This window comes from Coptis chinensis, chromosome 8, assembly GCF_015680905.1.
Source record: "Coptis chinensis isolate HL-2020 chromosome 8, ASM1568090v1, whole genome shotgun sequence".
Lineage (NCBI taxonomy): Eukaryota > Viridiplantae > Streptophyta > Magnoliopsida > Ranunculales > Ranunculaceae > Coptis > Coptis chinensis.
Genome location: NC_141463.1, coordinates 15,076,843 through 15,103,744, shown reverse-complemented (window position 1 = coordinate 15,103,744; position 26,902 = coordinate 15,076,843). Strand labels below are relative to the sequence as shown.

Sequence of the window (26,902 nt, the reverse complement as noted above, 5' to 3'; positions counted from 1 at the left end):
GATCACTAAAAAGGAGAGAGTATGTGAGGGTTTTGACTTTGGCCTTTTTATTATTATTATTATTATTTTTTTTTTTTTTACCCCTTGGCCTAGTTAATTAATAGGTTGGACAGTTAATAGACTTGAGTGTTATTAGTCGAGGAGAAATAAGCCTCATATGATCTAAAGTTACGTGGGCCGGTGTAGGGTCTATGTACTTTTAACAAATGTATGGGCTTAGACTTAAAATGTATGGACGTAAGACTTGATTTAAAGAAAGATGAACTCACCATCATCTTCCTCTTTAACGAGACAATGAGCACGTTCAGAAGTATATAAAAAATTTCAAGAAAATTTGAGGGTGCCCCAGGGCGTAACCTGGGACCCCCCCGGCTCCGCCACTGGCCTCAATCCAATAATATCTCCCAAATTTATTTAGGGTATTTCCAATAGGGGTAAAAAAAAAATGAAACAACACACGACCTTGTAATCTTGCACTGCACTTCAGAATTCAAAATCATTAGTTGTTGATCGAGACTTAGCTAGGCTAGACAAAAAATGTGGGTATTTGTACTTGTCCATATATTGTAGTAATCCAAAGTATAATAATTTTTTGAGTTATCTCATTCGTCAAATTTTGATTTTGATTTTTTTTCATCTTCATTAGGTTGGTATTAATCATCATTACTTTGGTAAAGTTGATTCAAATCAAAAGCTAGTTTGGTCATGGGATCAAGTCGTGTTAAAACACAAAAAAATCAAAATCAAAATCAAAAGCAGATGCTCATACTTATTGGTGAGAGAAATATTGTTAGAGAGGTAAATTATTAGAAAATAAATCATGAGCATTTTTTTTTAGGAAGAAGAAGAACATGTTTTTTTCGTAAAGTATCTAGGATTTAGTATGGGCTACTTAATAGTCCAATAATGTATATTCTAATAATTGACTTGTTTTGTATTGGGTACGCCTAATAAAAAAATAGTAATTTAGGAACCTAAATGTATCTAAAATAATTTTATTTATTTATTTTAAAGTTGAGGTACGGGAGTGTTTTTATGGGTGTGTCCAAGATCACCCCTTTGCATTGGTCATTTATAGTTGGGTCATTGGCTCAATTAAAGGTGTCGATGGGTGCCCGTTTAACTAGAATCGGAACTGTAGAAAAAATCATGGTTACAAACTTACAGTTCCTATATTTTAGGAATTTAAAAATGGATAATAAAAAAACCGGACTATATAGAACCGGAACCAAATGATTTTTTAAACAAAAAAACTGGACCAGAACCGGAACCGAACGTTAGTGTACTTTTAACATAAAAAATATTGAAATAAAGAATATAAAAACCAAAACGTTCATTTATATATTACTAAAATTTATTTATTAGTATAATATGTAATTTTCATAGTATTTAATGTTATAAATAATATAAAAATATAGTTTACAAAATAAAATATATGGTTTTATTTAACTTATTATTGAATGACATCATTACTTATATCAATATTTAAAAAGCGACTCGTTCATGCGGTATTTTTGTATTTTTAATACATTTTTTTTAATAAGACCATTAAAAAATGTGTGTAAATAATGAATCTCTTAAGAAACGAAATGAAGAATCAGAACTGGGAATATCCGCTAGGAACCAATAGTTATGGGTATGGTTCAACAATTTTAAGAACCGTGAAAAACCGGAACCAAAACCGGAGCCGTAAACTTAAATAGTTTTTAGTTCTTACAACACTAAGAACTGGACCGTTGACACCCCTCACTACAAAATAATCGACATATGCCGACAGACAAAACCCGTCGTGGTAGACCTACACCGACGGATAAAATCCGTCCGTAGGCTGTCCTAATTTCCTCTGTCGCCATTGCTTTAGTTATGGACAAAATCCGTTGAGAGAGTCCGTCGATATAAATTATCTATGCCGACGGTTATGTGTGGGATTGGATCCGTCATTGTAGGTGACCTTTGGCAACGGTTATGTGTGGGATGTTATCTGTCGTTATAGGTCACCTTCGGCGATGGTTGTGTGTGGGATTTTATCTGTCGTTGTATAGTACCTATGATGACGGAACAATATGAATCACACTTGATGTCAACTAGGGATTGTGTCCGTCGGATTTATTTATTTATTTTTTTAAATGTTCATATTTTACTAATTCAATCAATGTTTACAAAATCCTACATTTGAATCCATATACAACTGTCTAGAATGAACTCATGGGCATCAATATATATGTAAAACTTGTGTTCAGAACACAAAAAAGATGTTCAATTCAATTCTCATTTTCAACTTACAAAATAAGTTCACGTCCTGAACTTAAAAGAGATCGAATTCAATCTAGCAAATAAAACCATATTCATGCTAACTACTAGTTTTAGACAAAAGAGAAGCTAGTTGAATAAACACTTCAAGAAGACGAATTGCGAGATGCAAACACCAAGAACTCTTTAGGCCATATGACAACTCCTTGCACAATTTGACCAAGCGTTCTTTGCCATGCATTGTGAGGGAAAGACGGGATAGCATCAGCATCAGGCCTACGCACGACCTGGACATAAACTTTGAAGTTTCCTTCTTCTAAAGTCCTTTCACCATACTCTGTGTTAGGGTCGACGTCTTGCACAACGCTTCTAGCAACAAGTTCAAGCGGCCAACCTCCACGCAACTCACAGGCTTTGCCAATATAATAGGTATTTTCCAGCTGAAAAGAAAACATTTTAATTAATAAAGATTTCACGTTTAAACAATAGAGATGCAAAAACATATTACACTAGACCACCCACCCACAGCTCAAGTTATCAAACTGATGAAGCTCATAATGCTCATAATGCTCTAATCAGCCGCAGGACTACAAAATAGTATATATCTAGAAAGTACATGGGTACAAATGTACTGCATGTCCTAGGCAGGTCTGCAAACCCGTTTCCTTACTCAATCAACATGTATAAATGCGCACATAAATGTTTGTAGGCCCAAAAGTCTCTCACAAAGAAATCAGTGGCAGTGACAGGTCTACTGAAGCAACAACAAGGGTTTCACTCCATTGCAAAACTGCTTACTTTGTTCAATGCCAAAAATCTCATTCAAAGCATTTGGACAGTAGGGGCAGTTAGTTTCAACATTTTCCCAAACACGTAATCGAAGTAACTCAAAAATCACAAAACGAAGAACTAATAATAATGAGAATTAGAAACAGATTAACACAGCCAGCAATAAAAAAACAAAGAAAAAAAAAATAGAGATAATAATATCAATTTGGGCACAAAACGTCAAACACTTGAATATCAAAAATTCCAACTACTTCCTCAAACGTACCAAAACCCAATCAAGTTAATCAACACATATCTATGTTCTAGAAGTTCCTAATGGCTGCTTTTTCTAGGAATAAAAGGAAGAGTCAGCTTTTAGAGCCAAATTACGGCCCATTACCAGGACCAAGGAACCTTGATACAACTCCACCTAGTCATCAGTTTAATCAGAGTTATTCCTCTAATCAAAGAACGTATGAAGGGCCATTACCTTATAGCAACCCTAGTCCATGGAGAAGTCCAATCGGAATGGCTAGACCGTTTCCGCAACAACTTGGAACTCCTCCTGCTGTCTGGAATTCCTCTAATCAAAGAACGTATGAAGGGCTATTCCCTTATAGCAACCCTGGTCCATGGAGAAGTTCAATCCGAATGGCCAGACCGTTCCGCAACAACTTGGAACTCCTCCTGCTGTCTGGAACAGACCAGGTGACACAGGTGGTTGTAGTTTCCCACCCAACTCACCTATCGGTGGTGGTTTCCCTAGCCCTGGTTTTGGACAAAGAGATAGTCTTAATCTTGGAAGAGGCAATGGCGTTTAATACAGCAAAAGTCCCAACCCTGGTTTTGGACGGGGAGATAGTCCTAATCCTGGAAGAGGCAACAGTGTTCAATACAGCAACAGTTCCAACCCTAGTTTTGGACGGGGAAATGGTCCTAATTTTGGAAGAGGCGACAGTGTTCAATACAGCAACAGTCCCAACCCTGAGCTGTTTTACAACAAATCCATGCTAGAAGATCCATGAATTTTTTTGAAACCTGTTGTTAGAGAAATAACTGTGTCAGAGGAAACTTCCTGGCTTCCGAAATCAATCAGTAGGAAGGACATGGTACCAAAAGCTACCACTGTATTTCCATCTGGATATATTGCTGAGTTAGTGGCTGCCTCTTTGAAAGAGGTTAATAATGATATAAATATTGTATGAGGTTGGCTGCAGAAGGGTTGAAGCTGGAATTTCCGTTGCGTTTCAATTAATTTATCTCTTTAAGTGGTTGCTACTAACTACCAGGTGGTGTTTGAAAATCTTAGAGTGCATGGAACTAGCACAAATCAAATTCTACGACCGCAGTCAGTTTAGTTGTTCTAACGAATCTAACAATGGATGTTAAAATCGAGGTGGTGGAAGGTACAAGACACTTGTTATGTACTGCCTTCTCTCTAATCCACTTGAAGGGTTTTTCTCCAAATATATTGTTACTAGAAAGTATAAAAAAACAAAAATCATATATTCAAAGGTAAAATGATTGATAACCATTCAGAGGTACTCTAGAAAGTTATTAACTAAAAAGAAAACCAACTTGATAGTTACCGGAGGGTTAATATGATGACTGGCACGAGAATGTGGTGATGGAACATTGTCGTTGAAAGTTCCCCTTTGGCTCATAAACATGCCTCTAATCTCTTCCAATGTGCCTCGACATTTTAGCATCCATAGTCTCAATCCTCCTCTCAAGGAGAGTATTTGCCTCCATCAAGCCATCATTCTTTTTCATTAAAGAGTATCCCTAAATCGCAGTACAGTTTTACAAACCCCTGTACCTAGACCTCGGTAACGATCTCTTTTATCTGGCCCAACCACCTGTTTTCATTGAGCAATTTATAACATGTACAAAAACTAAAATAAATATTTATCATGATATTAAAACAACTATACTGTAGCAATTGTGTCTTCAGACAAATCATATTGTAACTCTGGATGCTCAAAGATGTGATTCTTAATCAAATTCTGTTAATATTACAAAAATAAGATTAAAGTTATTCATATTAAACTAAAGATGTGTATATAAGCTAAATACATACTAAAACACTAACCAATACTTCCTGGCTTTGCGGAACAATTTCCTTTGGTTTGTGAATAAGCATATAGGAGTCTGCCCTTGTAATCTCTGATTCAGGAATACCTTTCTCCAAAGCTAGTACGTTCCGAGCTATAGCAACTGAAGTTTTGCCAAGAGATGAAGGCATGATCTATTGCTCGCGATTCATTTTGTTCCTTTCACTCATGACCTATATATTTAAAGCAATGTCAAATCAAACTAACATGAAACACTATCTATTAAAACATTGACACATACCTTAAACTTATCTGTATTGCAATAATCAACAAATTTGTGCCAATCCTCCAAGGGAATATTACGCGGCGCAACTTCTTTTAACAAGGAAGGATCTTCATCTTTGACAAAAGTTTTGTACAACTTGTGCTTGTAGTTCCTCCATGCTTCATTCAGTTTCTGCCTTGTGCAGTCAGTATCTATCGTCTTCTCATATTCAAACACAAATTGGCGTCCCAAAGTCTTAATAACTTTGTCTTTGATACCCTTATTAATATGTCGCCAATCATCATAGCATATTGGAATGTCTCAACAAGCAATGTATCCCAATCTTGTGCCAAATTCACTAACATTTTCTATGGGTGTGACTGGTTGGCCTTTTCGGTTAGTCTGCATTATGAGTTTCGGACGTGGTTGACCCTTAATTTCTTCAATGCCAATTGAAGGGCCTCTTTTTTTTAGAAGCTGCAGATGTGGATGAACCCGGAATGTTTGTGGCATCATCACTTGCACAAACAAACAACATGCCATGATTAAGCTTGTACCATATCATAATTATTAAAAGAAATCTTAAATGTTAAACTGAAATTCATTACCCATGTCTTCATTGAGCTGATCATCATCCAGTGAGTTTGAATCACCAGGTGAGTAGTGAGAGTCCATGTTCACTAAATAAAATGTGGAATTTCATGAAGCAAAGAGCAAAAGAAAATAAAGAAAACAGTGACATTTCAAAGAGAGCATATAGCCAAATTAAAAGATTCTAAGAACATAACATAGGGAGCAAAGAAGTTATTAATCTTATACTTATGCTGATTTTCTGGTCCCAAGGTGACTTTTCACAATCAATTATAATAAGCATCACATATAGATTAACAAACAAAAGAGCATAACCAATGACATAAGGACATAACCAAATAGTTTAATTTTATATAATGCAATAACCAGCAAAGAAATACACAAGTCATTGCAACCAACAAAAAATATATATAGCATGGAAACAAAATAGTCCAAAAAATAAAATAAAAAAAGACAACAACCAAGTCATGGTCTAGGGTCTATTTAGATCTCTTCTCTCTTTTTATTTCTCCTACTCTCAACAACCACAAACACATCTTCTAGGTCATTAGGTTCCAGATCATCCTCCATGGTTTCCACATTGGAAGGCCCTCCTATATCAATATTAATATTTATTGGTCTATCATCTGATAGCAGACACACTTCATCATGATCAGAATACAACTTTTTTGGAACCTCTATGACTACATGCCAATCAGGATCCATTGGATCGCTCGAATAAAAAACCTGTGCAGCACACTCGGTGAAAATAAACGGTTCATCATCCATGCGGTCTGAACTCATTAAGTTAGACAAGTTCACTAATTTGAGGTTTGCTTCTAGATCCATTTTCACACCAGTTTGGGAGCATTTTACCCAATCACACTTGAACAAAACAGGCTTGTACCCTTCTCGATACTGTAACTGGACAATTTCCGAAGAACACTATAGTATTCGACATAGTCTTCAACTAGATTTTTGTCCTTAGCACTAGACCGAAAAGTAGTCATGCATCTTGTGCTAACGCTGCTGTTTTGGTTCCTTCGATGCTTGTACATGATCCTTGGTGACAAAAAGAAAACCATTTACACAATACATTGTGTATGTTGTTGTAAAACCTATAGGTCCTCTCACAATATCTTTGAACTGGACATCATTTGACTCTATGTACTCAACCTATGTTTTTAACCATGATGTGAAATTATCACACAAAGGTATCCTTAACTGGCCTGCCCTCTTCCTCCTGGTTCTTCTCCGGTCCTCAAGAAATTTGGTGTACTTCCTACACATTATTTAACATGTTAGAAATTGCATTTGATTAAACTAGTATGTAATTCCAAACAATAATGTTGTAAGTACCTTCCGTTCTACATTTCATATCACTATAGCACACGTGTCCACAACCCAGGTTGTATCTCCATTAGCTCGTACCACATTGCCAGTACGTCGTAACGACCCAGACTCAGGTCGTCCCAAATCTCAGCTACAACCACATATGGAAGCAAATCATCCAGCGTAATCCTGGAGCTCAGTCAACACAACAATCAAGGAGACATTAACTTTGCAACATCAGGAGTAATAGCGAATCATCAAGATAACACACAATGTGGATCTACACTTGACAAACGGCCTGGAGCAATTATGGAAGGTCAGCTCAAATATCTATAAGTAGAGAGAAATAAACTACATAAGGCTTGATTCAAGTTTATCCCTAGAAACTTGATACGTAGGCAACTCTTGTCCTAAGAAGAGTACAACCATTCCCTATCAAATAGAACATCATGTCGTTCACCCCAAACCTCTACATTGGCGCCGTCTGTTGGTTAGTTTCTTAAGAAAAGAACACACACTTTTTCTCAAGCCCACGAAGCTGGTCAGAAAAACCACCATGGACCCATCACTTTAAATGTTAGCAGACCAGATGAAGATGCTCCAGGAGGCCTTCGTTACCCTGCAACAAGAAAACCAAACGATAAGTGAGCAAGCCACCTCCAACGCCAACAACGACACTCCAGAAGCATTGGAGAACAACGTCGTCATAAACCTCACCACCACCACCAATCAAAGACTAGAAAACTTCGCCCAAAGGTTGGAGAAGTCAAACAACAAAGCCAGCGCGATCCAGATCGCTCAGAAGATACTCTAGACATACAAGGCGTCATCATTCACCATTGAAATCAGGGACAAACAACCTCCCTCAGAATTCATCCAACCAAATTTCTCACTGTACGACGGTAGCTCATGTCCAGGCCAGCACATAGCTCGTTCTACCCGGATCCTCACACTATACAACGCTCCAAAGTACGACTACCTGAAGTGCAAACTCTTTCCAACCAGCCTGAAGGACGAAGACTTAGAATGGTTCTACACGCTCACTCCTGATTCAATTAGCAAATTTGACAAGCTAGCTGAGACGTTCGCAGTAAAGTTCGTCCACAACAGGAAGAAACAAGCCGACCTGGACTCCTTATTTCAACTCAAGCAAGCACATGGCGAAACGATCCGCTTTCCAAGGACATTTCAAGAAGGAACTCTTATCAATGGAGCCAGGACTAAAGGACAGTTCTGCCACTTTTGCATTCACCAACGTCCTCCTAGACGACTCCGACCTAGCAGGGTCTCTAATGCGCAACAAGCCAAAACGCTTAGACGACCTGTACCACAGAATAGACAAGTACATCAAGTACGAAGAATGGTTGGCCCAACCCAAGGGCAAAGAAGTCCTCGCAGGAAGCGACAAGCGAGGACCTAAAGAAAACAATCACTACTCAGGCAACAACAACAACAACAACAACAACAACAACAAGGGCTCCATCTCCCACAAGTCCTCCCACACAAAATGAGAATTCTCCAACTTTTCCAGGACACCAAGCCAGATCCTGAAGAAGATTTATACAACACCGTACTTCAAGCCCAACATCAACAAAGTAATAGTAATCCAAGGACGTCCATACTGCCACTTCCACAAACTCCAACACCATGACACAGATGAGTGTTGGAGCCTCAAGCACTACCTCCAAGACTTAGTCGAAGAGGGTAAGCTAAAAGATTTCCTGCCGCCGTAGACCTCCTCGGGCATAAAATTTGCCGAATGCCAATAATCACCACGTAAGCGAGGAGCGAAGCCATGAGAACGACGCTAAACCATAGGAAGCGGAGTAGAAACGGACTGACGATCTAAATCTCCAGGTCGGTCGAGGCACAATAGGAGACAGCACTCCTCCGGCCATGATGAGGAAAAGGTAATCAACATGATTACAGACACCTCCAAAGATGAAACCTCAGGTCGGGAAAAGCGCAGACATGTAGGCGCGCTGCAAGAAATCTACCACCTCTCCCACAAAGCTGAAGTCATCACTCCTACCAGCTCTTAATCAATGACCTCCATAGCATTCGTGGAGGACAATCTAGACAAGGTGTGCTTACCCCACAATGATGCCCTAGTAGTGCACGTCAAAATCAATGGGTGGATAGTCAAAAAGTCCTCATTGATCTAGGTAGCTCCTGCGACCTCCTTTTCTATCAAACGTACAAAGACATGCACTTGCCAAACTCGGTGATGATAGAATCAAACGCACCACTCTATGGGTTCAATGGAGAACGCACAGATGCCATTGGAGAAGTCATCCTACCAGTCTCAATTGGAGAAAAAGAGGACATGGTCAAAACCTCAACACGTTTCAGCGTGATTGATGTTAAGTCGTCCTACACTACCATCCTAAGGCGCATGTAGATCCACAAGATCCAAGCAGTTTCATCCACCTTGCAACAAGTGTTGCGGTTCCCCAAACCTTAAGGCATCATGGAGCTCAGGAGCAACCAACTAGAGGCTCATCGATGCAATCAAGTCAGCACAACAACCACGACCAAACCTCAAGTTGTCCAAGTAAAAGAAAGCCCAAAGCTGCAAGAACCTTAAGCATCTAGCTCACAAGCGCCAGCTACGGGCAAGCTAAAAGAGAAGCAAGCACAAATTGAAACAGGAGAAAAAGTCAATTTGGGCACAAATGATGACCCAAAGTTTGTTTATGTAGGGGCTGATCTAGACCCCAAGCTTAAATAGCAACTTGTCAAATTTCTATCTCTCAATAAAGATGTTTTTGCTTGGTCGTATATCGATATGCCTGGAATCGACCCATAGATCGTTTGCCACAAATCAAATGTCAATCCAAATGTAAAGCCTATCAAACAATGACCTCGGAAACTGGCACTCAAATTTCAGAAAGCCATCAATGAAGAGATAGAAAAGCTAAAAAATATGGGATTCATCAGAGAAGTCGAGTACCCGATCTAGATAGCTAACATCGTAGCCGTTCCTAAGAAGAATGGCCAGGTACGACTCTACATATACTTCACAAACATCAACAAACATTGCCCCAAGGACAGCTTCCCCCTACCAAGAATTGACATATTGGTAGATCAAACTTGTGGACACGAACTCTTATTGTTCATGGACGCATATAGTGGGTATAATCAAATACCAGGAAAAGACGTCCTTCTTAACCGAACAAGGAACGTTTTGCTACAATGTCCTACCATTCGGCTTGAAGAACGCAGGTGCAACCTACCAAAGACTTGTCACAAAGATGTTCAAAGACTTGGTGGGTGGCACTATGGAAGTCTACATAGATGACATGGTAGTCAAAAGCGAAAAGGCTAAAGATCACATTTCCTACCTACAAGAAGCATTTGAAATATTGCGCCAAAACAAAATGAAGCTCAATCCAGCAAAATGTGTATTTGGGGTAGCTTCAGGGAAATTCCTAGGATACCTAGTTTCACAAAGGCGCATCGAAGCCAACCCATAACAGATACGAGCTCTCCTTGAAATGCCAGAACCAACTTCCAAACAACAAATCTACAAGTTATCTGGCATGGTTTCAGCCCTCAACAGATTCATCTCACTTGCATCTGACAAGTGCATACCATTCCTGCAAATACTGAAAAAGGCGCAACATTCACATAGACAGACGAATGCCACAAAGCTTTCAACGACCTAAAATCTTACCTATAAACTCCGCCCGTCCTGTCCAAACCAACTGAAGGACCAACGCTGGGGCTTTACATTGCAACTACCAACTTTGCCATCAGCTCGGTCCTCTTTCGAGAAAGTGAAGAAATCGAAAAGCCAATCTACTTCACCAGCAAGACGTTGGTAGATGCAGAAAAGCATTACTCAACATTAGAGAAAACAATGCTGTCTTTGCTGTATTCTGCTAAAACATTCTCGAACTTACTTCCAGGCTCACAACATCAAGGTCATCATAGATGTACCCATCAAATAGGTCTTGAGTTCTAGCAACAAAACATCCTGCATGGCCAAATGGGATGAAGAACTAGGAGAGCATCACATCGACTTCATTCCCAGAACGTTTCGCAAAGGTCAGGTCGTTGCTGATTTCTTGGTGGACTTCCCCGTCGAAGATGTCAACTGGGAACCCGAGCTAATTACTTCATTTCATCAACCACCCATCCTAGACACATGACACCTCTACGTAGATGGAGCATGCAACAATAGTGGTAGTGGACTGGGGGCTGTGTTAACTTCACCAGAAGGAACACAGTTACAAAAGTCAATCAAGATTGATTTCGTAACATCAAACAATGAAGCAGAATATGAAGAGTTAATCATAGGTCTCTGCATGGCACAACAGCTGCAAGTCCAAAAGCTAACAGCTCACAGTAACTCACAGCTAATCATCAAGCAAATCACCAAGGAGTATGTCACAAACGGAGCAAACATAGCCAAATATGCTCAGGTCATCAATGACATCATCAGCTCGTTCAAAACATTCTCCTTGGAACACATTCCCCGAGAAGACAACAGACATGTAGATAGTTTAGTTTTCTTAGCCTAAAAAACCCAAGAGACATGTCTAACCACAATCTACATTAACATCATGGACAGGCCCGCTTACCATCACGAAAGTATCAACAGCCTCACAGACTTCCAGCCGTCATCCGAAGAAGAGATCACTCAATCTTGGATAGGCCCATTTATGAAATTCATTATACATGGCGAGTTCCCAGCTGAGGCAAAAAGTGCTCGTGCAATACAATTCCGAGCTCCCAGATAAGCCGTGATCAACGAACGATTGTTCCATAAATCCGTAGGAGGACCCCACCCAAGGTGCATAACTTTACGTGAATGCCAACTCATCTTTGACGAAATTCACAAAGGTGAATGTAGAAACCACGCAGAAGCACGATCTCTGGCTCATAAAGCAATCGCCCAAGGGTATTATTGGCCAGGCATGCACATCGAGGCAAAGAGGTACATTCTCAGATGCCACCAATGTCAAATATTTAGACATAACAATCTAAGTCCAGCACGAGAGTTGATCAACATAGCCAGCCCATGGCCCTTTCATATGTGTGGGCTAGACATCATGGGACCATTCATCCCACAAAAGAAAACAGGACTCAAATACGTCCTAGTAGCCACATATTACTTCACCAAATGGGTTGAAGCAATCCCACTAGTTTAAGTTAAAGAAGTCCATGTCATAAACTTCATATGAACCAATATCATAACAAGATTTGGTCTACCCCACACCCTTGTCATGGACAACGGAGCCCAATTTGTTGGCTCACAAGTCAAGGCATTTTTACAAAAATGGCCCATCATTCAAGCATTTTCTACACCTAGATATGCACAAAACAATGGTCAGGCATAAGCTACCAACAAATCAATCAAAGAAAATCTCCAAAAGAAGTTGGAGAGCAAGAAAAGCCAATGGTCAGAACAACTTGAGAACATTCTATAGACATACAGAACAACAGCCAGAGCCAGTACCAATGAGTCTCCGTTCACACTATGCTTCAGAATAGAAGCAGTCATACCATCAGAGCTCACAATCACAACCACACGATCTGACATCATCGAATCAGGAGAAAATGAGAACATCTTGGTAAAAGAAGTCGATCTCCTTGAAAGGCAAAAGGAAACAACTGCAATATCCCTAGCTCGGTACCACCAAACAATCCAACGATCTTACAACAAGAAGGTCATCCCAAGATCTTTCCAAGATGGCGACCTAGTCCTCAAAAAGATATTAGCTCCAGCCAAACTCGACCCAACATGGGAGGGCCCCTACATTGTCAACAAAGTCGTTGGAAATAGAGCATACTGGATTAAAACTCAACTCGGTGATGTGCTTCCTCGACCTTGGAACACAGCTCTCCTCAAGCAATTTTATCAATAATCTTTCTCCAGATGTATCAGTCAATATAAATAAAATTTCATCAGCATTTCGTGTACAAATGTCATCTTTGCATTACATGAGTACCACACATCTTGCACTAAGCTACCCGATCTGGGACATCACAATGTCAGGTCGTATACCAAAGCCGGAGTTAAGAACGACTCAACTACAATTACCACGCAGTGGTTAATTACTAATCAAATCCAACCCAAGGTCCCCCAAAAGGACCCTAAATCAACTTAACACCAACGCTTAGGGTTAAACATGATTCAACTGTAATTGCCATACAATCATCAGTCAAATACAAACATAAGGGACCCCCAAAAGGACCCAAAGCCAACTTAAGGCCTTTGAAAAGGGTTAAGTTTGGTTCAACTATAACTACCATTCAAAGGCTAGTTATCAGTCAATAAGAAGTTCCCCCAAAAGGAATGACCCAATCAACACACACGAGGAGACCTAGGTGACAGCTTCGCTCATCTATTAGGTCGCGAACCAAACAATAACAACCTTCGAACATTAAACGATCTACCATAGTTCAACAGGACATCGAGTCCACTACCATGCAGCACAAGTCGTCGAACAACAAATCAAATAGCAATAAAAGCAATCATATGCATGCAAACTTCAAACAAAATCTCAACAAGTAAGTAATTTAAATATTTCTACTTACAAGTTTGGTTAGATACTAGAGGCCCCCGGGTTATCCCAGGAAAATGACCTCAGCATCCCCATCAAATAAAAAAATAGAAGTATCAGTATCAATAACAAAAGGGAATATTGTTTAAATACTTTATCCACCATTACTCAAAACAACTTACAAGAAGAACAAGATTAGTTAACACAAGAAAGATTCTCCACATTCAAGGGCTCCAGTTGGCAGCCTTCTTCACTAACAGAGCTGCTAGCTGGATCACCACTTGCGTTCAACACTTCGGTGGCAACATCTTCAATGGGCTGAGCAGTAGGAGCATCACCAAGGTCGGACAGTAGATCAGGTCGTCTACTAGCATCTACAACAACATTATCTACAGCTACTGTTGCAGCCCCACTTTCGACCGACCTCTTAAGGGTTTTGTATTTATGTTTTAGTTTCATGTAGTCATCCACTAGAACGTAAACATCCCCACTCTCTACCAAATCAACCAGGTCATTGTATTCTTTTTGAGCTCTTTCAGTAATGTCCTACGCTTGTTTGGTCTCATTAACCTAGTGTTGAACCTCCACCTTAGAAGCATCAAGTGTTGGTTGCAGCAAAGCCACCTTCTCAGCCAGGTCCCCGACCTGCAACCTCAGCCCCATCACTTCAGCCTTTTCTACCTCTTGCATAGCTACCAACTTGTCATAAGCCTCCTTGGCCGCATCCATCTCCTTCTTGTACAGGTCGGAGATAGTAGTCATCTCCTTCAACTTCCTGTACGTGGCCAGAACCTGACAAACCAAAAGAAAATAAGTCAGATCAGAAAGATACTAGCAAAGTACAAACACAGATCGGATGGACACTTACAAAGCACAAGGAGCGATCCATATTTGTCAGGTTCACCAACAAATCCTTCCTAGTCTCCAGCTGGAGCCTGTCCCCATCCAGGGCAATACTCTCCAGCAACTAATGAAGACTTGAAACTACAATCCAAGTTCTTCACTAGCTTGGTCAACCCACTCACGGGGTCGTAGTAGTTGACCAGCCAGTCCAGGATGTCAAACTCAGTAGCCTTGTCACTTGGGGCCGCACTCCCTGACCCTTTCACTTTTGGGCTGCAGGCTCTAGCCTTCTTCTTGCACCGGGCATCAGCTATCTGATAAGAGCCCAAAACTGTAGTTTTAACCCCTTAATAATCATCTTGTTAGACCAATTATGTGAATAATAAGTAAGAGTTAATACTGATTACGTGTTTTATGCATTTCGGGCTTCAAAGTCCATTATGTGCGAAATGTGCCACTTTAGCGAGATAAAGGAGCAAAAGTCAGCAGAACTTCGAATGCCATATCTTTGGACTCGGACCTCCGGATTGAGGCCTACCTTATGTCAAAACGACCGGCTCGGAAGAGCTTCGCAATGGTCCAAGCCTTGACCCAATCAGAGGAGCAGAAGTGGACGAAAAGTCTATGGAAGCCAACTGCAGCTGAAGAGGCCTTTTGGATCGAAAGAATTCTGGGTTTTGGGCACGATTCTCAGAAACATGGCTCCAAGCCCATGCACGATTTTTGGATCTGGATGTATAAAAACCAAAGCTTGCCTCATTGTTAATAGCAGTCAGGGGCAGTCAGGGGCAGTTAGGTTAGGTAGATAGTTAGACCTAGATTAGTTAGCCTCCATTAATTAGTTTTAGAACTTAGTTTAATTAGTTTCAATTCATTGTATTAGATTAAACCTTTGAATCTTGTTCTTCATTTGATTAGATCAATAAAGTAGTATTCTTTATCAATTTCGATTTTGTCATTTCCAATTCTAGATCTAATTTCAATTCCTGTCCTTATTTCATTTTAGTCATTAATTTAGATTTCATTATTGTTTAAATTAAGTAAATTTCAATGCTTTATATTATGTTTAGATTTAATTTTAATGGAAATGATTGGAATGATTCAAGGCTAAACCTCCATTAGAGGGGGTGAGAAACCTTGATGAAAGCTTGATTCCAATTATCTGGAGATTGTCGTAATTTCCTTTCCATTCTAGAAACGTTTAGTTCACCATGAGAATGGGTTTAATCGCTCACATGCTAATTATTAATTGGTAGAAATGCCATGTGTAATTAGGGATTAGGAAGAACCGATTGTTTCTCGTAAATTCAATTCGATTTACTGATTTAACTTCGTCGCTAGTGGATTAAGTTGAGTTAAGGTGGAATCAATCCCCTAACTCTCCTTATCATCGAATCAACGTAGCATTCCCTTGGTTGTCCGATAATCGACTAGTTGCATTTAAATGGGTATTGCATCGTAGTATAATTCCCTTCAAAAGCTCTCATTGACTTAAGACCGATTTCTTAGACTTAGAAAACAATCCATGCTAGGGAACTAGGAGTGGAACGAACTTCCTACTCCACTTAGTGCAATTCGCATTGAGAGAAGAAGATTTGATAATTGAGATAGTAAAAGATAGTTTTAGTTTACTTACGTTGTGAATTCATCGTTCATTTCGTAGGTAAACTATACATTTAACGGTTATCACTACCCCTACATTAACTTCCAGCTCCTTCAGGTTCATTGTCACACCCCGAATTTCGACAGAATTCGGAAAAACATTATTTGTTCCCGACTCTTCGATTTCCGAGGTGTGACGCACTCTCCACTTCCAAAAACCCATAAACAGTTTTAAATATGCGGATAATTAAAAATCAATAAAAATTTAAACTTAAACAAAAGTCCTTTTCATTACAAAAATTAACAAATAAGATTAGGTTACAAATCTCTTTTCAATAACTCCTTATTTAAAATTACAAATGAAAGTACAAATACATTGTCTAGACTGAAAATCTATATCACCTTAAGGGAAAACAAAATACATCCTGAAATGCAATGCTAACGCAAACCACAAGCAGCAGCCAACCTTTTTCAACACTAAACCTGTCAAAACTTATCAACTATGTTCATTGAATGAACACACCCGATAAGCAAACATGCAAATCGGTCGACATTATAAAAAATGCTGGTGTGAGTAATACTAAAATACAACATATACTTATACCAATATATACACAAATCATCATGCAGTTAGTTCCTCCATCGAGACCTTTAACTTTCAACGACTAATATAACATCCTTCACGCATAATAATTAAAGGCAGGTAGTTCCTCCACCGGGCCTTTAACTTCCCACTAACCACACAACAAACTATACTCATAATAAATAAGGCATGTAGTTCCTCCATTGAAGCCTTAGATTCTAACTAAACTAATAACCAACCAAGCATGTTACCATAATTAGATTATTTAAGGCTTTTTTATGTGTCCCTAAAATCACGTCAGATCTATGTCTTACCTAGTTTCCCTGGCTACCAATCGCTACCCAACGCCGAACATGTACATCCACATGCCTCCCCTTACATAATGAACCACTCCGTGCGTAACCACCACGGCGGGATGCGCGACACCGTAAATCCTCACACGGAAGCAATTATGTAAGTAATGCCACTATTCGGCATAAAATATTATGCATCATCGTTCTATTTTTGCGAACGGAATAATCAAGCCACTATTCGCTCGCCAGGAGGGCCATTCAAAACTTTACTTGAAACGCCGGGAGGGCCAATCACATTACTTACGAAGGCCATTCAGATTAATCAAAGCGCCCGGAAGGGCCAATCACATGAGTTGTGGTAGCTAGGTTCTAGGATTTTCGTTCGTAATTTATTCAAGTGTCATACATTAATGACTCATAATAAATCCACTATATCACGTGCGGTCAATTGCCTTTATTGCACTAAGCCACAATATATAGAAATATCTCAATATATCTCATAACCATTTTCATATTTTCACGTGCCAATATATTATTGCACTACACCACACTCCGTTGGGCAAATATTCACCAATACTATGCTACCTCATAGTAGCATCTCACATATATAATAATGGGCGTTTATATAAATTTCTCCAAGATATTACATTAATATATATATCCCAACATATGATATCATGTCATAATGCTTCAACGTATATCGCATACATTTTTTATTATAGCGTTATTAGGAATATAATGTCTCCTAACATCTCAATATCGTCACGGTCAAAAAATACACAACATCAATGTCAAATATTTCTTAGATAATGACAACCAAATTTATACAAGCTTCCACAGCATTTTATTACTATATGTGTCCATATAATATACAACATAAAACGTAACACAATTAGGCCGGTCCACAATCCACAATCAAAGCCCAATATATATATGCTTTTTACACTACTCTCACGTCAAATCTAAATTAGATAATGACCAACCAAGTTATATAATATCGACAATATTTTATTACTAGATTTGTCCATACAGATCAAATAGGTGAAAAACTGGAAAAGTCAACATTCCACGGTCAACGGTCAAAGTCAAAGTCAACACATCATGGTCAAGGTCAAAGTCAACATGTCATGGTCAAAGGTCAAAGTCAACACATCATGGTCAAAGTCAACACATCATGGTCAAAGTCAAACTGTCGTTTCCATGTTCGACAAGTTCAGGGTTATAGCCATAGTTCATGGCTAAAGTCAATGCATGGCTCCATGGGCTCATAAAATAAGGTAATGGTTCGGACCCAACTGCCAAGCCCAAACCTTAGAACCCGAAAGTCTAAAACCAACTTATTTATTCTACCTGACCCAATGGGGATCTATATTAAGTCCTATGGACTGGCCCCAAGCAATATTAAAACTGCCCAAAACTTTAAATTAAACCGGTCCACAAAATAAAGAAAAACCGCCCACAATTACAAAAATTAGAAGCGGCCCATAACAAGTTAACAAGAAATAGGAAAAGGGCCCAAACAAAATAGAAATGAACTGCCCAACACTTTAGAACATAATCGAAACTAATTAGGCTCAAAGCCCAAATCGAATCATTTGTTCATCTTCTCCAAACTCGTCCTCAAACGACCACCACCACCCCCAAAATCGACCACCACCATCTCCACTCGACCACCCAATACAACCCGCGGTTTCCTCCTCATCACCAACCAAACAAAATTAATTAAAACAAAACCCCAAATCATACAATTCATATACTCCCAAAACCGGATCTAGGAATTTACCACCATTAATGGTGCTTCAAGCTCAATCCCAACCCCACACCCACACTACACTACCCCATCATCATCAAACCCAAACAACAACAATATCAACAAAAAAACGATACAAACCCAAGTCCCATTATCCGCGATAATGGCGAATAACGCCGTTAACGGCGGCTCGAAGCTTTCTCCAAGCTCCAAATGCCCCTCCCAACTCTCCAAATCATCAATCAATCCCATAACACACACAACAAACATCACCAAAAACATAGTTTAAACAAAAAGAACGGGGCGATTTACATGCGCCGTTAACGACCTCTACAAAGCTCCAAAGTTCCCCAAGTTTTCCATCCCGGCGTCAACGTACATCCACAACCCATTAAATTTTAACATCCGCGGTGTATAACAAAAAAAAAAAAGTTTAAACAAAACCATCGGGCGATTTGTCCCTCGTGGCTTGGCGGCGCCATTGGCGTCTGTCGAGATTCAACGATTGCAAATACAAATTTCGATTTTTAACAAAGGTTAATAAAGCGACATGCCGGACGTCAAATAAAACATGATAAGAGGCGTTATCAATAGGCGGGAATCTTAGACGGTATCCCCGATACAAAAAAAGCGATAAATCGGTGAAATAGCAAAAATAGCTACTCAATTGCCTTAACAACTCCCGAATTCCTCCGAAGTTCGAAGTCGTCACCCTCCAAAATCAAGCTTCTAGCTCTGCCTCCATTTTCATTATTTTATTATTTTTAAAAACCCTATTCTCTAGAACAATGTGTTTATATACTTGGGTCCGAAACCCAAGCCCAACACCGACTCGGGCCCAAAACCAGGCCCACGTATCCCGAATCCAATCCGACGAATTTTGAAAATAATTAATTAAATTAATTAATAAATAGATAAAAACGTATTTTAAAAATACGGGCATTACATTCATCTTCTTCAAAGGAGCCCGACCTGAAGAGGTATGACCGTCCCCAACACTAGGTCGTTCTTCAGACTCAATTCGGGACCTCTTCCCCTCGACTCGGCCACCTCGGGCCTCTTGGTGAGGCCTCAGGAAAGGAGCGGGGAGCATCACCAAAAAACCAAATCGGTCACCATCACCCCCCTCAACACGTCTAGGAGCAGAACGGCTATCAGCAGCTCCTCCAACCGTTCTCACTCTAGAAACAGATTGCCTCCTTTGGCTCTCCCTCTCCATCTCAATGTTCGAACTCGAATCAGAGATGTCAAAAACGAGCTTACGAGCTCTCTTCTTTTGCTCCACCTTCTTCCGATTGATCTTCTCCCCTCCACGCTTCTTAAAGTAGTGGGCAGCCTCCCCCAAGATAGCTCGTTTCTCCTCCCAACTCAAAAGAGCAAACTTTTCTATAACATCAAGCTGGGGACGGCCCTGAATGGCAACCTCTGCACAAAAGGAAACAAAAATATTAGAATGCACAACATATCAAATACAATACTTACATACGACCTACAAAATAACTACCTACCATCCCACTTTACAGAAACGGGTATTCAGCTTATACACCCAGAGGGGGTGTAATTACCCACAACCAACAAAGACCTACGCCCCCATTCCTCTGTACTCACCCCCACAATCACAACAGACTTCCCCCTTACGACCTACAAACTAAAGTTCATTGCAAACGATCTCTTCACAGAGAAATGCTCCAACACATCTGATAAGCGGATGTTATAACCCTTCTCATTCAACAAATCCAACACATGGAAAACCCTCCAACTATTCCCAACGAATTGACAAGGGGCTTTTCCATAAAATTTCAAAACCTCAACAGTAAGACGGGAAAACGATAACCTCATCCCAGCCTTCAACTGCCCATAACAAACCACCACTCCCCCATCCCGAGGAACATAATCATTGTTATATAATCTCCTCTCCTCACTCAGGTCGTACTCTACCCAACCAAACTCCTCCCTCAAAGTAGCATAACAACCTACCGACTTAGACTTTACCTCCTCAGCCATCGTCTCTAATGGAGAAGACGATGATGCCCCAACTCCACTACGAACCCTAACTTCAACATCTTTTTCACTTACAGTTCTCTCTCTCCACTGATCAATCTCCACTTCACCACTCAAACTATCACTGGTCATAGACATTGTGAAAACAAAAAAGCAAAAAGATCAAATTTTTAAGTTCGAAGGCACGCACCTGATAACAAAGAACGGAAAAGTTTTTTTTTTTCTCTTTTTCTTTCTTTCTTTCACTCTGCCTTTCCTTGGTTGATAGAATGAAGAGGTGAAATGCCTTTCACACACCAAAACCCCTGAGTTGCCCAAACATCAAGAAGAGACAAATGTTTTGTATTCCCAAAAACACAATCATAACTCGCCCACAAACCGATACGATTTTGGGCCTATGGGTTAGATCTAACTGTTCCCGCACATTTTTCCAAAATACAAAAAACCCACCAGACGGACACGTGTTAAAAAGCTTTGTTTTAACTTTTAGTTTCACACCCCAGCTGTCCAAACAAGAAATAAAACAAAGGGGGGGATGTGTAAGTACTCTTTATTCTACATTTCATATCACTACAACACACGTGTCCACAACCCAGGTCGTATCTCCATCAGCTCGTACCACATTGCCAGTACGTCGTAATGACCCAGACTCAAGTCATCCCAAATCTCAAGTACATCCATATATGGAAGCAAATCATCCAGCGCAATCCTGGAGCTCAGTCAACGCACCAATCAAGGAGACATTAACTTTGTAACATCATGAGTAATAGCGAATCATCAAGATAGCACACAATATGGATCTACACTTGACAAATGACCTAGAGCAAATATGGAAGGTCAACTCAAATATCTATAAGTAGAGAGAGATGAACTACGTAAGACTTGATTCAAGTTTACCCCTAGAAACTTGATACGTAGGCAACTCTTGTCCCAAGAAGAGTACAACCATTCCCTATCAAACAGAAAATTAGGTCGTTCACCCCAAAACACCAAACCTCTAGAAATGTAAAAGTATATTATCCTCCTAATAATCATATTTGGAATGGCTTTCTAATAACCAATTACGTGCCTGTTCATACTCAACACCTCCTAATCCATAACCAAGACCCACACCAATTGGCCCAACCTCCTTGATAGTATGATCATGAATCTTATCAAACAAATCAGGTACAAGTGGAGCTTCATTTTCAGCCATCCTATCAAGTTTCTCTAGAATACTACCCCCTCCTTTATAGCCTGCACAATGAATGAAGGTCTCTTTCTTTCAAGTAGAGCTCCGCAATACAACCCTCGGGACGTGCTTTGTTTGAGACAGATCCCTTATAAGTCTTCATCATCCTTTAAATGACAAGGAACGCATTAGAGGAATAACAGTAATAGGAAATATAATTTGCAAGACAGCAATTACAAAACTAATACCTTTCGAATGTATACATCGATCTCGCCCAAACAGGACCACATTCACGAGCCTCCTGAGCAAGGTGAATGGGCAAATGCATCATGATAACAAAAAGTGATGGAGGGCAATGTCTCTCGAGTGCGCACAATGTCTTAATCATATTTTTTTCGAGTACATTGAATGTTTTGACATCTATTGTTCTAGCACATAAAGCACCAAAAAAAGTACAAATGCTTTTGATGATGGATCGAGCTTCCTTTCTGCTGCCATCTCTATAGGCATGTTGAATAGCTACCGGGAGCTAGCAAGTGCTGCATCAAGATGTGATAGCCATGTGACTTCAATCCCTTTAAATCTACTAAATCAGCCTTGACAATATTAGACCAATTACTACTAAAACCAACGGGCACACTCAGATTGCGCAATGTATCAAGAAAGCATTTCTTTTCCACTTTGTTAAGCCAAAAAATTCCCGGCTTCATAACAGTTTTACCATTCACCTGGGATAACCAATACCTCCTTTTAATTTTCAAAAGCTTCAAGTCTTTGCGTGCTTTGTCATTATCCTTCGTCTTCTCTTTTGAATTAAGTATCATTGCAATCAAGATTTCACAAAAATTCTTCTCGATATGCATGACATCAAAGTTATGAGGGACTGGAATGTACTTCCAATAATCCAACCCAAAGAATCCCGACCTATTGGTAAAACACGATTCACCTTCATTTTCTCGGTCATCACCGCACTTGATAACATTGTGTTTTTGTTTGCCTTTCCAAACTTTTGCTTTTAAGTTCTTTGTCATAGTATCAACCTCGATCCCAGTTAGCCTAGCTGGTGGTTCCTCTAGCTCTTGAGTTTTATCATAGGTGCTTTCTCTTGTATCATTTCTAGCTTCATCTAACAGAGACAACCAACGTCTGCTTCTTATGTACACATGCTTGCCTCCATTGCGAAGCCAAAAAGAAGTAGTCTTTGGACCACAAGCTGGACAACCAAGTTTTCCTTTAGTCTTACAACCGGAGATATTTCCAAAAGTTGGAAGGTCATGTATTGTCCACATCAAAACAACCCGCATTTTAAACACGTCTCCTTTTGATGCATCTTTTACTATTACCCCTTCATGCCACAAGTCATTCAACTCCTTGACCAATGGTTGAAAAAACACATGAATATCTTTACCTGGTTGTTTGGACCTTCGATGAGTACTGTGAGCATGGTGAATTGGGGTTTCATGCACAACCAAGGAAGGTTGTAAGTCACACACATCACATGCCATGAACTATGCAATGAGCTTAATGACCCAAAAGGATTGAAGCCATCAGTTGCTAGCCCCAAGCGGACATTTCGAGGCTCGGCAGTAAAATCTGGGTAATGTGTATCAATTAGCTTCCACACCCCAGAGTCAACTGGATGCCCCAAAGTACCTGGAAGGGACTTTCCGGTTGAATGCCAATGCATAACCTGTGCTACCCAATCGACTCTATATAATCTCTTTAACCTATCTGCTAGTGGAAAATATCTTATGATCTTCGCAGCACTAGACCTGACCCCTTTCTTTCTTTCATCAATACTTAAAATTTTAAACCTCGAGACCTCACAAATATGACAAGAAACCTTAGATTTGTAGTCTCCCCAGTATAATATACAATCATTTTTGCACGCATCGATTTTATCATACTTCAATCCTAAATCTTTGATTATCTTATCCGCATGATACATATTTTTTGGTGTGTTATTCCCACTTGGAAGCACCAACTGGAATAGTTGAAGCAATGCAATAAAACTTTGGTCAGTCCACCCATGTGTGATCTTCAAATTAAATAATTTCACTACAAATCTAAGAACAATAAAGTCCTTATTTCCAACATACAATTCACTCATCGCCTTATGCAAATTAGAACTAAACTTAACATCTTCAACTAAGTCATTTTGTTCACTATGTTCTCCCATTATTAGTGTGTCCAAATTATCACCACCAAGTTCCCCCACCACAGTGTTAAGGGCATTAGCCATGTCCATTTCATTATATGTATTATTGATAAGAGCCAAAAACTTTAGTTTTAACCCCTTAACAATATTACTTTTAGACCAATTATGTGATTAATAAATAAGAGTTAGTGATGTTTACATGTTTTTATGTATTTTAGGCATTGAGTCAATTATGTGAAGAAATATGTCCCTTTTACGAGATAAAAGAGCAGAGGTTGGTTGCTAAGAAGTTATATGATTAAAGGCCAAGATTCAAGGAGAAAAAGCCTTTTTAAAGCACGGTCAAAGCTGAAAAATCAAAGTCAACGTGGGCAGAAATAGCGCATAAAAGTCAATAGAATTTCCAAAGGTCGTATCTTTGGACTCATACCTCGGAATTGGGCTTACCATATGTTAAAACGACCGGCTCGGAAAGAGCTTTCTAATGGTCCAAGCCTTGACCCAATCAAAGAAGCAAAAGTGGACGAAAAGTCTGTTTCAGTAATTTCCAGCAGAGAAACCCTTTTTGGACCGAAGTAATCAAGTTTTAGGCTCGATTTTATGGCCCAAAACATGGCTCCAAAGCCCATGCACGAATTTGTAGACCTAGCCTTTTCTATATAAAGAGGACTAAGGCCAAACTCTTAATCTCTCCTAGATTAGATTTAATTAATTAGTCAGTACTTAGTTTTAATATAGTTTTGAATCATTAGACTCTTTTTCATTAGATTAATAAAGTAATTTTACATTTCTTCAAAGATGTATTCTTATTATTCATTTATTAATGATAGTTTGATGAATCAAAGCTAAAACCTCCATTAGAGGGGTTTTAGAAAGCTTCGATGAAAACTTGATTGTGTTAGTGTAGAAATAGTTGTAATAATCTATTCTACTCTAGAAGGTAGTTAATTCGCCATGAGAATGGGTTTAAATTGCCTCACATGCTAATTATTAGTTGGTAGAGATTGCCTTGAATAATTAAGGATTAGAAAGACCTAATCTTTATGTGAAAACATAAAGATTAGGATTACAATAATCTACACTAGCATATTAGGAATAAATCAGAGTGAAATCAAATTCCCCTAATTCTTTCTCGATATTCACAACTTAGTATTGAATTGCCGTAGTATAAATTACATCATTTCTATTAGTATTCAATCACCACATTAGTATATTTTCATTTTATTACTCTCATTGTTTTTGTAAGAATTAATTAAACTAGGAAACGTTACATCTAAACGAGCTAGGAGTGGAACAAATTCTCTACTCCACATATTGAATGATAACGAGAGTAGAACTTTGATATAGTAGCGTAAATTTGTATGCCTCACTTCTGTTTAAGTTTAATTAGTTAAGTAGGAGTAAAAACGACTTTTTACATTTATCAATTATCACGAAAACCTGATCGTTGTTCAACATACTGATTTTGTGCTACTTCACCATGCACGAACCACACATTATATGTTTCGTCAAAGCCATGCCTAAAACAATCTACTTTGACGTCATCATGGGTCTTGGTCGGGCCTTGGTTTAGGCATTTGCCATATAGGCAGGGTATGACCTTTTTATTATGATGGTGTATCTTCGTGAACTCCACAAATTTCTCTAAACTAGCTACAAAACGCTTATTTGGATATTTTAAGGAAATCCAACTCTTATCTATCGATGAAGCGAAAGCATCCATACCACTATATATAACAAAGAAAAGCTAGTATGTAAGAAGCATCAACCAAATCAGATAATTAGGCATCAAATAAATCCATGATTTAGCATTCTAGAATTCAATACTAAGCACCTCACCATACAACGCAATGCATCTATGCTAAGAATTCAATAGATGGAGAACTAGAATAGCTTCATTTTCCAACAACAATCTACCCATGATTTAGCACCAAGTAAGGCATACATAACAAAAAAAAAAAAAAAAAAAAAAACAAGCACGAGGAAGACATATCATGTAGCACAAAAATTACCGAGCTCAGTACGTGGGAATGTTAATCTATAGACATGCCTACATTTAGTAAAAATGGACTTGTTGAATAGCACAGTAAAGTTGAAGGTTTTAAACGTGACTACTAAAGTCATAGCTATATCAATAATCAATATCATGAAAAAAGATAACTAGTATTGACTAATCTATTTTCTAAAGTTGAAGCAAAAGAAGAATGAGTTAACAATTGAAAGCATCCTAATTCATAAGTAACAATAAATAAATAAAATTATTTCTATATCAAATTACTACTCATCAAAGATCTCCTTAAGAAGTAGCTAACTACATGACATGTTTAACTAGTTAATACAAGTATTGACAATTGGAGTAAACTAAAGGTTGGATTTTTACCCAATCAAAATCCAACCTTGCAGTGACAAAGCATTGACCAATCCTTTCAATTACTTGTAGCCAAACCTAGTGCAGATTAGGATAAGACATCTATAACTGGTCTAGCTATATCTAAACTTGCCTCATGGACAACATACATATCTAAGTGAATATAGTCAATGAACTGAACCTCAAACTAAGAACCATTTGTAGATAAATCAAATCCTAATAAAACCACTTGTCAAACACCACCAAAGAAACCAATTGCTAGAAAACCAAGCAATTAATACCAAGGTAAAAAATCAATTCAAATATATTAAAAATTCTAGGAACATTCACAAGAGAATCAGATGAACCAGTTGCTAAAAATCAATTTATATAGACGAAAATC

General features: G+C 39.0%; 1 long non-coding RNA gene across 1 annotated transcript; it reads right to left on the bottom strand.

Annotated features, from left to right (window-relative positions):
- Window positions 1-2,193: 2,193 nt before the first annotated feature.
- LOC147480152 (uncharacterized) lies at window positions 2,194-4,184 on the bottom strand. The gene is made up of 2 exons (XR_015205600.1): window positions 3,509-4,184; window positions 2,194-2,690 (listed from the first exon to the last, which is right to left on the bottom strand). It is a non-coding gene; the product is annotated as an uncharacterized LOC147480152 (long non-coding RNA).
- Between the last annotated feature and the right edge of the window lie 22,718 nt (window positions 4,185-26,902).